The sequence below is a fragment of the Podarcis filfolensis genome (assembly GCF_964270895.1).
Source record: "Podarcis filfolensis genome assembly, chromosome: 2".
In the NCBI taxonomy this organism is placed as follows: Eukaryota; Metazoa; Chordata; class Lepidosauria; order Squamata; family Lacertidae; genus Podarcis; species Podarcis filfolensis.
In genome coordinates this window covers 40,049,853-40,063,111 of record NC_139605.1, presented here as the reverse complement: position 1 = coordinate 40,063,111, position 13,259 = coordinate 40,049,853, and the positions used below count along the sequence as shown (strand labels likewise).

Genomic DNA, 13,259 nt, shown 5'->3' with positions numbered 1-13,259 from the left:
CCATTCTCAGAAATTAAAACCCAAGCAAATTCCTGGGTGCCAACATGAAAAGATCCAAGATAACCAGACACTGAGGATTTTCTAGGCCCTGGCCAGATCCTTTTTCGGATTCCACAAGAAGGAAAGACTCCTGACTACCGTATTTTTCGCTCTATAAGACGCACCAGACCACAAGACGCACCTAGTTTTTGGAGGAGGAAAACAAGAAAAAAAATATTCTGAATCTCAGAAGCCAGAACAGCAAGAGGGATCGCTGCGCAGTGAAAACAGCAATTCCTCTTGTTGTTCTGGTTTCTGTGATAGCTGCGCAGCCTGCATCGCTCCATAAGACCAACACACATTTCCCCTTACTTTTTAGGAGGGAAAAAGTGAGCCTTATAGAGCAAAAAATACGGTAATTCTTCTGCATTGAGCCTGGCCTCCTGACTTCAGGCATCCAAGGAGTTTGCTCTAGTTTTCCCTTTCTTTAGACTCCTTGGTGCCTTTGTACAGGAGTAAAACACTCAGCCTAAGCATGTACAACAGCCATTCCCAATCTGACAGCAACTCCTGGCACCCCTGACATTGACTGGGCTAACTGGAGTTGCAGTCAAAAATATCTAGAGAGCACCAGGTTGGGGAAGGCTGCTGTGCAGTCTCCAGTTTACTAGCAAGGAATGCTTCTTAACAGCTGCCACCAACAAGTTATTACAGCCATCGAGACACCTGAAAATAAACACAAGCCTCAGGGAAATAACTGCATTAAGGCCCAAGACTTCTCTGTTCCAATCTGTGTTCTGAGCGTCCTCTGCTAATCTGGGCAGAAGGTCCTTTTCTAAGAAAGCATTCAGCAGAGCAATCTAGACAGTCTCTTGCATAAAACACATTCTAGCTATCTAATAGATAAAACAATTTCGCTGCATCAAGTATTTAATACAGAGAAACGGCACAAAATTAGAACATGCTCTTTCTTCACTGCTTTGTTTGTGTGTAGTTTATAAAATCCTTGATCCTTTGTTCAGCATACCAAACAATCCAAATTGGCACCAGTTGTGTGGTTTCTAGGCTAGCCCCAACACAGAGTGCCTCAAGCCTAGCCATATGCCCTTATGCAAGCATCAGTTACACTGCAGTACAGCAGACAAGAGAATTTTCTGGCCTCTTTCTGAAGCCTAAAGTGTGCCACCTTGCCAAGCAGATCAGACCTGACTGCCTCCACAGCCCTGGGACAAGCAGAATTGGGAAGTCATGATAACCATCATGAGCTGGAATCGCACTATCACACCTCTGCCAGATGACAAAGTACATTAACATCAAATTTGCTCATATTCTCAGACCAGACAAAAACGGAATATGAAATTCACTTCCTTGGAAGGCCTAGTGAGTGAATTACAGGAATGACAAGCTATTCACTGAGTGGCAGACCAGGGGGGCTGGCATGGCCCACTTTACCTTTCAGGCCAGTTTAGACTAGGGTTGCCATGCGTCCGGAATTTCCCAGACATAGCCAGCAATCGGCCATCAGAAGCAGTGTCCCGACGGAAATCGCTTACATGTCTGGGAAAATCCGGATGTATGGCAACCCCTTTCGGCAGTGTCGTTTTTGTCAATTTTCCTTAAAAACAGCTCAAAAACTTCAATTTTTTTAAAAAAGATTTTGCAGAAAATGCTCAACAACTTTGGTTCAAAACCCCCCACAAAAATTCAACAACTTTTCTGTCTGGATTTTCACATTTTGAAATATGGCAATCCTAGACAGCTGTGAGGGAGCAATGATTTGACTGTAATTTGGAGAGAAATCTGGGGTGGGGTTATGGATTTCATGAATTGAAACTTTCCCCCTTGATATTTGAAGCACTGTAGCTGGCAGAGTTAAACCAGGCCAAACAGAATACAACACACACACAAACATATATATATATATATATATATATAACATGGAGGGTTGTACCTTTACAATGGAACCAAGTAAAGTGAAGCTGGCCAAACCTTAACCATCATGGCCAGCATAGGCGAAGTTTATCGCAAGGCATGAAAAGGCGGTGAATGTGTGACTCAAATTGCCTTCCAACTATTTAAAAGTCATATCACGGCACAGTTAGGGGGAGGAGGAGAAGACAGGAATGAGAGGAGCTTTATCACAGTTTTAGCGATTGTGGGAATCGCTCACAGAATTCAGCTGGCAAAGTGGGTGCAGCCGAGGTCAGTTCTTCTGTAAAAATAAGCGACCAGGGAATAAAAAGGAAATCAAAATTCTGCGAACAGCAGCAAGAAGACTACAGCGGTAGGATTGTAGCATACATATTACACAGGATGGCTGTCAAAGAAAGGGAGACTTGTTCCTCAGATGAACAGCTGTGGCATGGTGGGGGGGAGCCCATTCCCAAAGGACAGCAGATGCAGGTTATCCCCAAAGCAGCGACACAGTTAACAGAGCAAAGGACAAAACTCCAAGGAAACACTAGGCCAGTTGTAAAGCCAAAAGGAAACCTATCAGGAGGAACCACCTGTTGGGCAGGGGGACTGAACGAGTCAGGAGGCTTAGTGTTGGAGCCACGTCAGGGGCCTGGTCTAGGCCGAGGAGGCAGAGTGAGACTAAACTCAAGAATCCAGAAAAGGCATGGAAGAAAGTCCAGGGCATTGGGGGGGGGGGGGGGGGACGACGACAAGTTGATTAAAAGCCTGTAGAAAGGATGCCAATATGCTAGAAACTGAACATCATTAAGGGATATGTATGGGCAAAGGGCCTAGAAGTGTTATATAGTGTACAGGCCTACGCTGAAAAAGCCACGTGTTGCAAAGAACAAAGACACTTGCCAGCACACCATGGCAGCCTCTTAAGGCCTAAGCACAGAGGGATGAAAACAGACCTGAGGTTGCCAATGCCTGTGTTAACTTTTCCATTTGAAATAATTAGGATTGCCCATGGCGTAACACTGAAGCAGAGCTACAGAAGCAAACAAGCCAAGCCAAGCCAGGCAGCCAAAAGAGAGGGACTAATTGGTTTACAGCCTGCCATATGGCAACCCCAGAATGGGGAACACACTTCAGTGTAATGGAACGTGAGTGTCACTGACTAGAATGTAAGAAATGAGGTTACACAAAGCACAACGCTGAAAAGCAGGAGAGCCTTTGACAAGTGAGTTTCCCTGCAAAATTATAAAGACAGACACACGCACAGGCATCTGGCACTGTATTCCTCTCTACAACTTTAGTATTCTTGCCCTGAAACCTCCTGGGCCCAGCTGTGCAAGTCCCCAACCTTTTTGAGATTGGGGGCCGCATCTGAAAATCTGTTACAGAAACCATGAAATATCTGTTTCTCAGAATAACCCCAAAAAAGGCAAAACGCCTATACCCTTCCCTCGCAAAAAAACAAAAACAAATAAAATGCAGACAAAAAAGGTAGGCACTCTCCCAAAACAGGCAACCAACCCCCCCTCCAAGCCTGCAATTAAATAAATAAAAAGAATCATAGAACTGTAGGGTTGGAAGGGACCCCAGGGGTCATCTAATCCAATCCTGCCAATGGGGGTGTCTGAAAGCATCATTAAATCCACAGAGGCTATGTTGTGGCAGGGAGGACCCCAGCATTATTATCATGTGGCAGTGCCATCATAATCCTCTCCTCAAATTCCTCCTCTTAGCTGACTATCTTCATAGCCACCAACCAAGGCAATGGCACTCTCAGAGCCAGCATCCAGGACAAAACAAAACAAAACCCCACAGTATGGCATAATGGTTGAACCTCTTAACTAAAATACACCCCCAATACTGATTGATTATATCCCAAAATTAGCTTCTCCCCCTAGCTTGCTGAATTCCCTGAGATGTGGGGCTAAATTGGATTCCTCTTATATGGATTTTCTGTTTCCAAGTGAAATGTGTCACACAGCCATCAAAGTAATAACAAACAGGACCTGAGAAACTCAGGTTCATTTCCCCACTCAGCTAGGAAGCTCACTGGGTGATCAGGCACTCTCCCAGCCTGACCCAGGTTGTAGGACTGTTTTGAGGATGTAATGGAAATAAATAAACTATGCACCCCACCTTGACTACCTTCAAGGAAAGCTGGATGTAATAATTAACAATGCATTAATAAATAATGAAAGGAGTCCTATAGTAATCATATACTGGAGAGAACGCCACCACACACAACACACACTACCTCCAACTATAATAATGTAAGGCTGAAATGTGCTAACAACATGTCTTGGGTATGAGGGAAGCAGCAGGCATTTTTAAAAAATCTCATTTGGCCACGAGCCAGTGAGCAAGAGGGGGCAAGCTCCCTCCCAAAGCTTGGAATGAGGATAAGACAAGTCCTTTTCCTAGGGGAAGACGAGGGGCACTTTCACACCTATAGTCTCCAACCTACAGCCACAGATGATGACCAGGAACAGAAATGCCTATGAGGTTGGAAGCCTTGAAACCGTCTGCTTTCCTACTTTTCCCAGGGTCACACCAATAGGAAGAGAAGTAAAGCTCTTTCCCCACAAAACAAACAGGCAAAAACCCGCATGCACTGAGGCGGCTAGCTGCATCACCAACAATAGCACATCCATCTGGCTGTGCTTTCCAATCAGTTGGTGCAGGGTTCTTCTGACTGCAGAGAAGCTCCTCAACACACACACACTTTTTTTGAGGGGTGTGGGGCTTCACATGTTCAACTGGATTCACAGATATCAAGGTATGTCCAGAAGGGTGTGAGCTGACTTTTGGGGCACTGCTAGTTGGTGCCATCTGCTCCCCGCTCAGTGAGCTCACTCAACACACACCATGCGGGGACTCCCATATACACTGAACGAGTCAGATTGCAAGAGCTGCCAATAATCTTAGGACTGCCTCTTACAAAGTATTCTGCTAATAGGAGTTCTGTTGGTTAAGTGACTGAGAACAGAAGTGTTTTTTACAAACTCATGGCCAGTAAGGATACTTCTGAACCACACATTCATGGTGGGAGGGGAGGAAGACACCAGTACCTGCTACATATAACAAAATGAGCAGGGAACATTTAGCTTATCTTAGGTGCAGGAAATGGGGATCCAAATATTATTTAAGCTGCATTAGAACAGAGGTGAGGAACCTCCTGAGCATCCTTTCAGAGGAAAAGGTGGGTGGAATAATGAAGGTAAATGTTACCTTTGTACAGCAGGGCCTTTTTCCAACACACACTCACACACCTCTGTCATCTTGCCATCTACGCAACCAAGAAGCATTATCAGAGCTCAAGAACACATTCCAGCAAAAACACCCAAGGAAGGTGCAAATAAGGACTCATAGGCAATATGGCCGGAGAGGGTGTGTGGCCTGGCTTGGGGTGTTCCATTCAGCCCTCAGGTCTGAGATTCCCCACTCTTTTTAGAATAAAAAGACCGACAAAGCAGCTTTGGATGATTGTGAGGTTCAAGTGGATAACGTGGAGTCTACGATGTTTAGGAGGAAAGAAATATAACAAACAAAGGCTATATTAATGCCATTTTTTAAAAAAAAACAAATAGGGGAGAGAGATAGGAATGCAATGGTTTGGAAGGAATGTCATCTGGAGTTTCAGAGATGAATGAGCAACACTGGATAAAAAGTCTGGTGTAGGGGGAAGAAGAAAAATTATATTTATTGATTGATTTATTAAAAAGGCTGGCGTGGAAGCACTTAAGCCTCTCTGCCCTTAGCCAGGAATTCAACACATCTTTACCAACTTAGCCTACGAACCAGAGCAATGTCAGAGCAGCAAGTGTAATTAAACTGCCCCAAATACATATAATAAATAAGGAATTTCCTTCAAGAGTAAAAACATTGTCCTCTGGCAAATTCCTGTCACACAGAGATACACAGTACAAAATAAAAGTCATTCTTCTAGGTTCACAAGACTAAGAGTTAGGAAAGGCAGAAGACGCAGGCCTCATTGTCCCAGTTTGACTGCCTGAGGAACAGCAGCTTTAATGAAGGTGATGGGAAACACAAATATTGGTCTACTCAGATTTTGACACAATGACTATCTCCTACATACATTAGTAAAGAATAAATGTGGAGGCAGCAGGCGGTAACTACTACCATACTTGAGTGTTATTGAGGGGCACAATTTTTTGTGTAAATGAACTCAAACAGCTATTCCTGTTCTTTATAGTACCTCAATATCTGCTGCTTGAGATAAAATACCTCATTCAGAACAAACTACAAGTGAAGTTTATGCCAACTGGGGAGTAGGACCTCATAGAAGGACCCCATGCTAACCTGCTTCAGTTTATATCTGGCTTTCATTTGAGAGGCTCCCCAAATTTGTGCCCAAGCATTTGTCCAGCAGATGTTATTCAAAATAGGGAGCTCGGTCCAAAACGGTCATTTATTGATAATCACTTGAGACAGGGGAACAATGATCAGCTAAAAGAAGCATCTGCCACTGATGTCCCCTGATGTACAGGCTACTGGTGGAAAAAGATAGGCAGAGATCCCAAGGAACTTCTGTTACACATTGTCAGGGAGAAAATTTGAGGGCAGGATAACAGTGAGTTAAGCTACTGTGGGGAAATAGTGAATCATTTATAGAAAATACAGTGGCTCCGCACGGATTTGGTGGAACTGGCAGGCAAAAAATACAGGAAAAATGGAACAAACTACTTATTCATGCAAATGTGTAATTGGCTTATGAAATCCATTAGCACAGGATGTTTAGATTTTTGCACCCACCCACTCCCCCAGGAGGATTAGGCAAGGTTGTGGAGGAAGGTCTGTCAATGGCTATCAGACATAATAACGAAGAATGGAACTTCCATGTCCAAAGGCAGTATAACTGATTACGAGAAGCTGGAAAGAAATGGGGTGGTTGAACCCATTGTGCTCTTATTTGTGAACGTTATGGTGGTATCTGGCCCCTGCTGCCCCAGTGCATTGCCTCCACAACAGACAGATCTTTAGCACCATCAAGCAGAACAATTCTTACAGGCAGAGGACTGCAAAACCAATCCAGAAGTAGCGCTAAAAACAAACACATTGCCAACCCATGATCATCTTTCCTATGCTATTATCTGTGTTCTTTCATACAGAATGAGAGCAGGGGTGGTTGAGAGTTTCATTTTATTCCCAACTGAGTAGAGGAGGAACATTTTTAATGGTTAGAAAGGAGAAAATTTGACTACATGAAAAGCGAGGAGCTGCCTGTGGGCTTTATGATCCTTGCACCTTCTTCCAAGCTATTGTTTCCTGCAGTTTATCACAGCTTAACTACATATTTTTAAAATCCCTGAGTCGGCAGAAATGTTGTGCCATCGTGATTTGACACGCTTCTTCCGCAGTCAAAAAAAGCAGGTGCCTGATGAGCCGTTTGTCTTGACAAAGAAATGGTGCAGTACGAGGCAACTCCACGCTTAAGCGGCTCCTGCAATCGTGTCCGTGGTGCTTATTGGGCTGACATCCTGCTGCTCCACGTTGGCGGTGCAGGACGTAGTGCAGATTGCACGCACAATGTTGGAGGCTCACCAGGATTGCAGGTTTGCACCAAAAAAGCCACAATCTCAGTGGCTTCCGCCTGTGAACACAGAGAGAGCTCAGAGCCCAGACAGAGCCCTTTTGTCTATCTCCCCATGATTATTCCAAAGCATCTGACCCTGGTTCCTTCTCTATAGGAAATGAGTCCTGCACCCCTATATCTACAACCCCCCCCCGACTTTTGCTGCCAGTCTCTCATTTATTAGTAGAACATTCTGAATGCAGGATTAGGAAGCCCAGCAGAGCAATCACTTCTAATTAGGACTGCAGAAAACATAGGCGAGAGGTCAGCATTCCTCTGGCACAGACCAAGCCAGGAAAGAGGCAGGCACCCCACAGAGATTCTAGCACACCCACATTCCCAGGAGCCCTGTATATTTTCTGGGCTAGTAGCAAAAAGCAGGGAAGCAAATGTCAGTTTAATAACCCATGATGTTGAGTAGGGGACACCGGAATATTGACTAGTGGCACACAAGACTGTAAACCAGCAGATTGTTAGAATTGATTTTGCATTTTTTTAAAATCCCGGGGGTTTTTTGGAATTATAATCCCACCTCTTTGTCAACCTATGGAAAGAAACTGCTAGCAGACCCCACCCTCCGATTTTTCCATTGCAAGAGATAAAGGAGCACACTCATCTATTTGTTTCTAAGTAGGATGTCTATGCATGGATATCCCATATATCTGTTCAGCAGCCTCAGCTTTTGCAACTGGGTGTCAGTCAGGACCTCACCAGGCCAGGCAGGGGCCTGCAAGGCCAGGGAGCAGGTCTTCCAGGACTCACAGCCAATGAGCAACCTCCACTAAAGGTCCAAAACTGCCCACAGAGGGTTGTGAAGGCACCCTTCCCTATTTCTGATGGAGAAGAACAATGCAATGGTCCTCTCCTAGACCTGCAGAGTAGTCGGTAGGAAAAGCGCTGGCTCGGTAGGCTGCTCAAACAACACAGGGAGCTACAGGGAAGGCAATAGTCCCAGCCACAGCACAGTGTTTTTCTGGGTCCTCTTGCCCACTATGTCAGATCATATGAAGGAGAGTTGGTGAAGAGAAAGTATATGAATGCTTCTGCAAGTGAAAAGCACAATCCAGAAGCAGTAAGATTTGCAGTCCCAGCTACCCCTTGCCTCATGTGTGAATCCACCCAAGCTATATTCATGTAAATGAGATATGTTAGCCTCATTCTTTGGGGATGGCTCATTCAAATTACTGTACCATTGAGAATTGAGAGCAAATCACATAGCCTCTGGGCTCTAGGAGACCATTTAGTTTTCCTTTTGGCCAATTTCAGTGCTCCCATTTTGCCTATTTATCCACAACATCCTACAAGGCTGTTCCTCATTTCAAGCACAAGGGAGGAATGTGTGCTCTAATTCATACTCTGTCACCTGGAGCTCTCCCTTGGAGTATGAATATAGTTATTTAAACCTCGGGTGCCTATAATTAAAGAAACGGTTCCTTAGAAAGATTGACTGCGTTGGATGTGTAGCCATCCCAATTTGCTGGAGTCAAGCAGATTAACTAACAAGGAATTAGTCAAGCAAGATAGCCGAAGGGAGGAAGATGCATTTAACACCCTCTGGAATCTCACAGCACTGTACACACAAAAGAACAGGGTGACCGAGGAAGGAAAAGAGATGTCCTTCTGTAGAAAGGTCTCATCTCTAGTGCTCATTCATCCAAACTGTGTAGTAAACATAATCAACTCCATGTAGCTTAGCTGAGGAATGTCTGCTACTATGCCATCAGAGCGCCAGGCTTAAGCACAGCCTGCAGCACATTTTTACCCTCAGTTTCCAATATAACTTTTCCAATAGCAGTGTAATTCCTGTTCCGCTAATTCCAGAAATAAACTTAAGTTCCCAGAGAAAACTTGAGGCTACCTATTGTGGCAATAGAACCCATCCTCACTATAGATCACATCCACACCATACATTTAAAGGACATTTAAAGCACATGGTTTTCCCCAAAGCAATTCTGGGAACTGTAGTTTGCCTCTTATAGTGCTACAATTACTAGGATTAGGAACTAGAGTTCCCAGGACTCTTTAAGGGGAGTAAAGTGCTCTAAATGTGTATTCAAAATGTGATGTAGATGTGACCTCTGGTGAAATAAAATCCGTGTTCCCAGTAGCAGCAGGAAAATCAGTCCAAGCATTTGAACGGCCACAACCTTCACTGATTATTAATTAGGCTAAGAATTTAGTTAGCAGCAGATTGCATCTGCTACCTCTCATCACCATAAAATTATTTAGAAGCCATTATGTGAATGAGAACCCCAGGGAGTCTCAAGGACCAAGATCAATCTTGTGCCTGGCAGATGGAAGATCTCATTATGGGAAGTTACAGGCACTACTTTAAGGGAAGGGACTCTTACCTTTGCTGGGATGAACCTGGGCAAACCATCCTAGTTATTCATCCTAGTTATTCAGTAACATTGCAACAAAGTTCTAGCATTGTGCTATTACGGGGGTCAGCAAACTTTTTCAGTAGAGGGCTGGTCCCTCAGACCATGTGGTGGGCTGGACTATATTTGGGGGGGGGGGGGAGATGAACGAATTCCTATGCCCTACAAATAATCCAGAGATTCATTTTAAATAAAAGCACACATTCTACTAATGTAAAAACACCAGGCAGGCCCCACAAATAACCCAGAGATGCATTTTGAATAAAAGGACACATTCTACTCATGTAAAAACACGCTGATTCCCGGACTGTCCGTGGGCCGGATTTAGAAGGCGATTGGGCCGGATCTGGCCCTCAGGCCTTAGTTTGCCTACCCATGTCCTATTACATTCTAGAAGTGTTGGCCTGGAATTGCAGAGAAACTATGGAGAAATCTTATTTCCATTTACTTAAGAACAATTCCCATTGATCAAAGCCGATGAAAGTATTTCATTCACAACATGATAGTTGGGTGTCCCATCAACCAGGCACATTGCTTTTTCCTTTCCATGGTCAGAAGTAAGGGGGGGGGAAGAGACTCAGTCTGGATGATATCTCTCAATTTAATAAGCTGAAATATGAACGAGTCTTCTGCCCCTTCACACAAGCCACAATTAAACAAGGAAATATCTAATTAGCCAACCTCGAAAACTATGGTCAGCAGCTTCAGAACAAGCTGGGATATTAAAACCATGGCTCAAATATGGTATAATATCCCATTTGTTCTGAACCTGGTAACCACATTATTGCTATGGATAGAAACTTCCTGATTTGATTGCTCATGTCACAAAGTGAGAAGTGAAGAAGCTGCATGGATGGGCAAAATACCTGTCAATATTGGCTTAATATCATTGTCCAAACACAGCTACAATTTCCCAATCGCTTATACATCTGGAGTCTTCAAACAACAGCTGCTGTGGAGTGCTTTATGACTTTTTAATTTTCTGAATTTAACAACCCTATTAAAAAGCAGGGCTAGCGTTTGCGAGGTTATTGCAGTGCCTCTGTAGGCATTGGAAGGAATGAAGATTTTGGAGAAGCTTATGGAGTGGGGCAGGAGAAATTACATGTCCTAACACTTAATGTCTTTCTACCATAATGTTACAATGGTCTTGTTCCTCCAGCCTGGCAGGGCTTCTGTTCCAGAAGGATGTGCCAATGTTTCCTAGTGAAAGCACTCCCTTCAGTATGGCCACCATGTTCCAAGGATGGGAACAAGCTTTCCTCATCTCAGTAACCCATAACTGTGGAGCTGAACTTAAAGGCAACCTCAAAACTATGTTAGGTATTTTACTACACCTAAAATACCCTGTTGTTGCTTCAGTGAATCTCATATGTTAAAGGCAACCCCCCAACCTCTTAATAATTTAGGGACAGAAATGGTCTGTACCAATATTTCAGCCCCCCCCCCATTTGCAATAAACAAACAATTGAAGGCCAAATCTATATACATCGCGCGGAGGGGGGGGGAGACGACCTGTGGCTCTTCTGATGTGGATAGACTACAACAGCCATGATTCCTGACTATCAGCCATGTGGTTGGGGCTGATGGGAGTTCTAGTCAAGCAACATCTGGAGGGCCACAAGATGACGGCATACAGGCATTAGTCCCAGCTGGTCACACTTTGCTGTTTAGAGTGGTTGAAATTAAGATGCAGTCCATCAACTCGCTTCCCTTCAGCCTCGCAGAAGCCCCCAAAGTTTCTTTGAGGCCACAGTGGAGAGAAAGGAAGCTCAGTTCTCCCTTTGGCTCCTACGCCACTGAAGAGCACAGAGTGCCTTGTGGGCAAGAGATGAATGCAGCCTGCCATATTGATCCCGAGTCCAAGGCAAAACTATGCATTTCAGGTCCAAATGGGAAAAGGAGTGAGCTCAAACCTTACAGTCTTGAAGCTAACATGGGGATTTAGGGATTAAGACAGTGAGATGAGCAGCATCATAAATTGGTAAGCAGATAAATAAATGTTTTATAATGCAGCAAGCAAGGGAGAACAAGGAAGGGTGGGAAGTCAACTTTTAAGTATGCATTAAATTCAAATTAATTTGATGTGAACTTGTTAATTTTTTTGAAAAGCAATAAAATTTGGTCAAAAAAAAGGATGGTGAGAGGAAGGGTAAGATGGAAAGCCCTTTCTCCCCTCTGCCCTGTCCTGCCCCCCTCAGAGTTTCTTTGCAGGTCCACATTTATTATTTGCCTACTTGTGAAGTTAAGCAAGCTTTGTATAAATGTTAGAGCACTTAATTATGGCTAGACAGAGATGGATGAGATGAAAGGGCCTTTTCAGTAGTGGCACCCCAGTTGTGGAATGTCCCCCCAAGAGAAGTCTACTTTGCCACCAACTTTGATTACTTTTCTGGGTCAGGCGCTAAGACCTTTTATTTTCCCAAGCTTCTTAAATCAGAGGCAGCAAGACTTTGGGGGGCTTCAAGGAAATCCATCCATACAGACTGGCTAAAGGGTAGTTATTGTGCCCTCTCCACTCACCTAATTGACAGGAGAGGGAGTGATTTCAATCCCCATCAGGGCAGAAAAATGTTACTGGTTGGCAGAATTAGGCCCATTGAACTAGGAGTTAACCATCCTTGCATTAAATCATTTAATTGAACTCTGCTGATTCCTTCCACACACATTCTCAAATTTATTTTATCTACTTTTGGACTTATTTGATTTTGTTTTAGTGCTGCATTTTGTCTTGCTGGATTTTTTATTATTTTGTTTTATCTTCATTTGTTTTATTTTACAAGCCTAAAATCACATAAATGAATAATAAAACAAATTAAGTATGCAAAACACAATTTTTAAAAATGGCTCTAATTTTCAGAAAGGGGGGCTGTCTCAGAAAACTGGAAATGGGTGCAGAGAAAGAAGTCAAGTATTATAACATGTAAATGGAGTGAATAGGGATGCATGAATACAAAGAGTAAGTGTGTCCATGCAAACAGAAAGGATTTGTGATTTTTTTTTTTTGCAGGCTTCCACTTCTGCCTTTCTGTTTTTTTTTAAATAATAATAGACTTTCACTAAATGAAAGAGGACTTGGCACAAGGATTGTATCAACCATTTTATAACTGGATTGCCCACCGAGTTTTCAAATCAGTCTTGTCTATAACCTGCTGCCATCTATGGAAAGCATATATTTGTGTTTTGTTAGCCCATCTATCACCTGCCATGAGTTGTAGGAGGACTAAGAAATATGACATGGCTTTACCTATACAGTACACGACACAGCATCAAATACCTTTGAGCAGTTTTGTTGATGTCCTGTCGCCTCCCCTGTAGAAAAACACCTATTGCTAGGAATCAGTTAAACTTATTTAAAGGCTTTGTTGCAACACCACATGAACTAACAGTTT

General features: G+C 43.6%; 1 protein-coding gene across 2 annotated transcripts in view; it reads right to left on the bottom strand.

The window, feature by feature from the left end:
- The window catches only part of PODXL2 (podocalyxin like 2), a 54,941-nt gene that overhangs the window by 37,664 nt on the left and 4,018 nt on the right, over positions 1-13,259 (bottom strand). The window contains exon 1 of one of the 2 annotated variants that reach the window (XM_083603054.1): positions 2,281-2,303. The exons of the other annotated variant lie outside the window; for it this stretch is intronic. The gene's annotated coding sequence lies outside the window, so the exon portion shown is untranslated. Of the gene's footprint in view, positions 1-2,280; positions 2,304-13,259 lie in introns of those variants that run through there. 2 annotated transcript variants of the gene reach the window in all.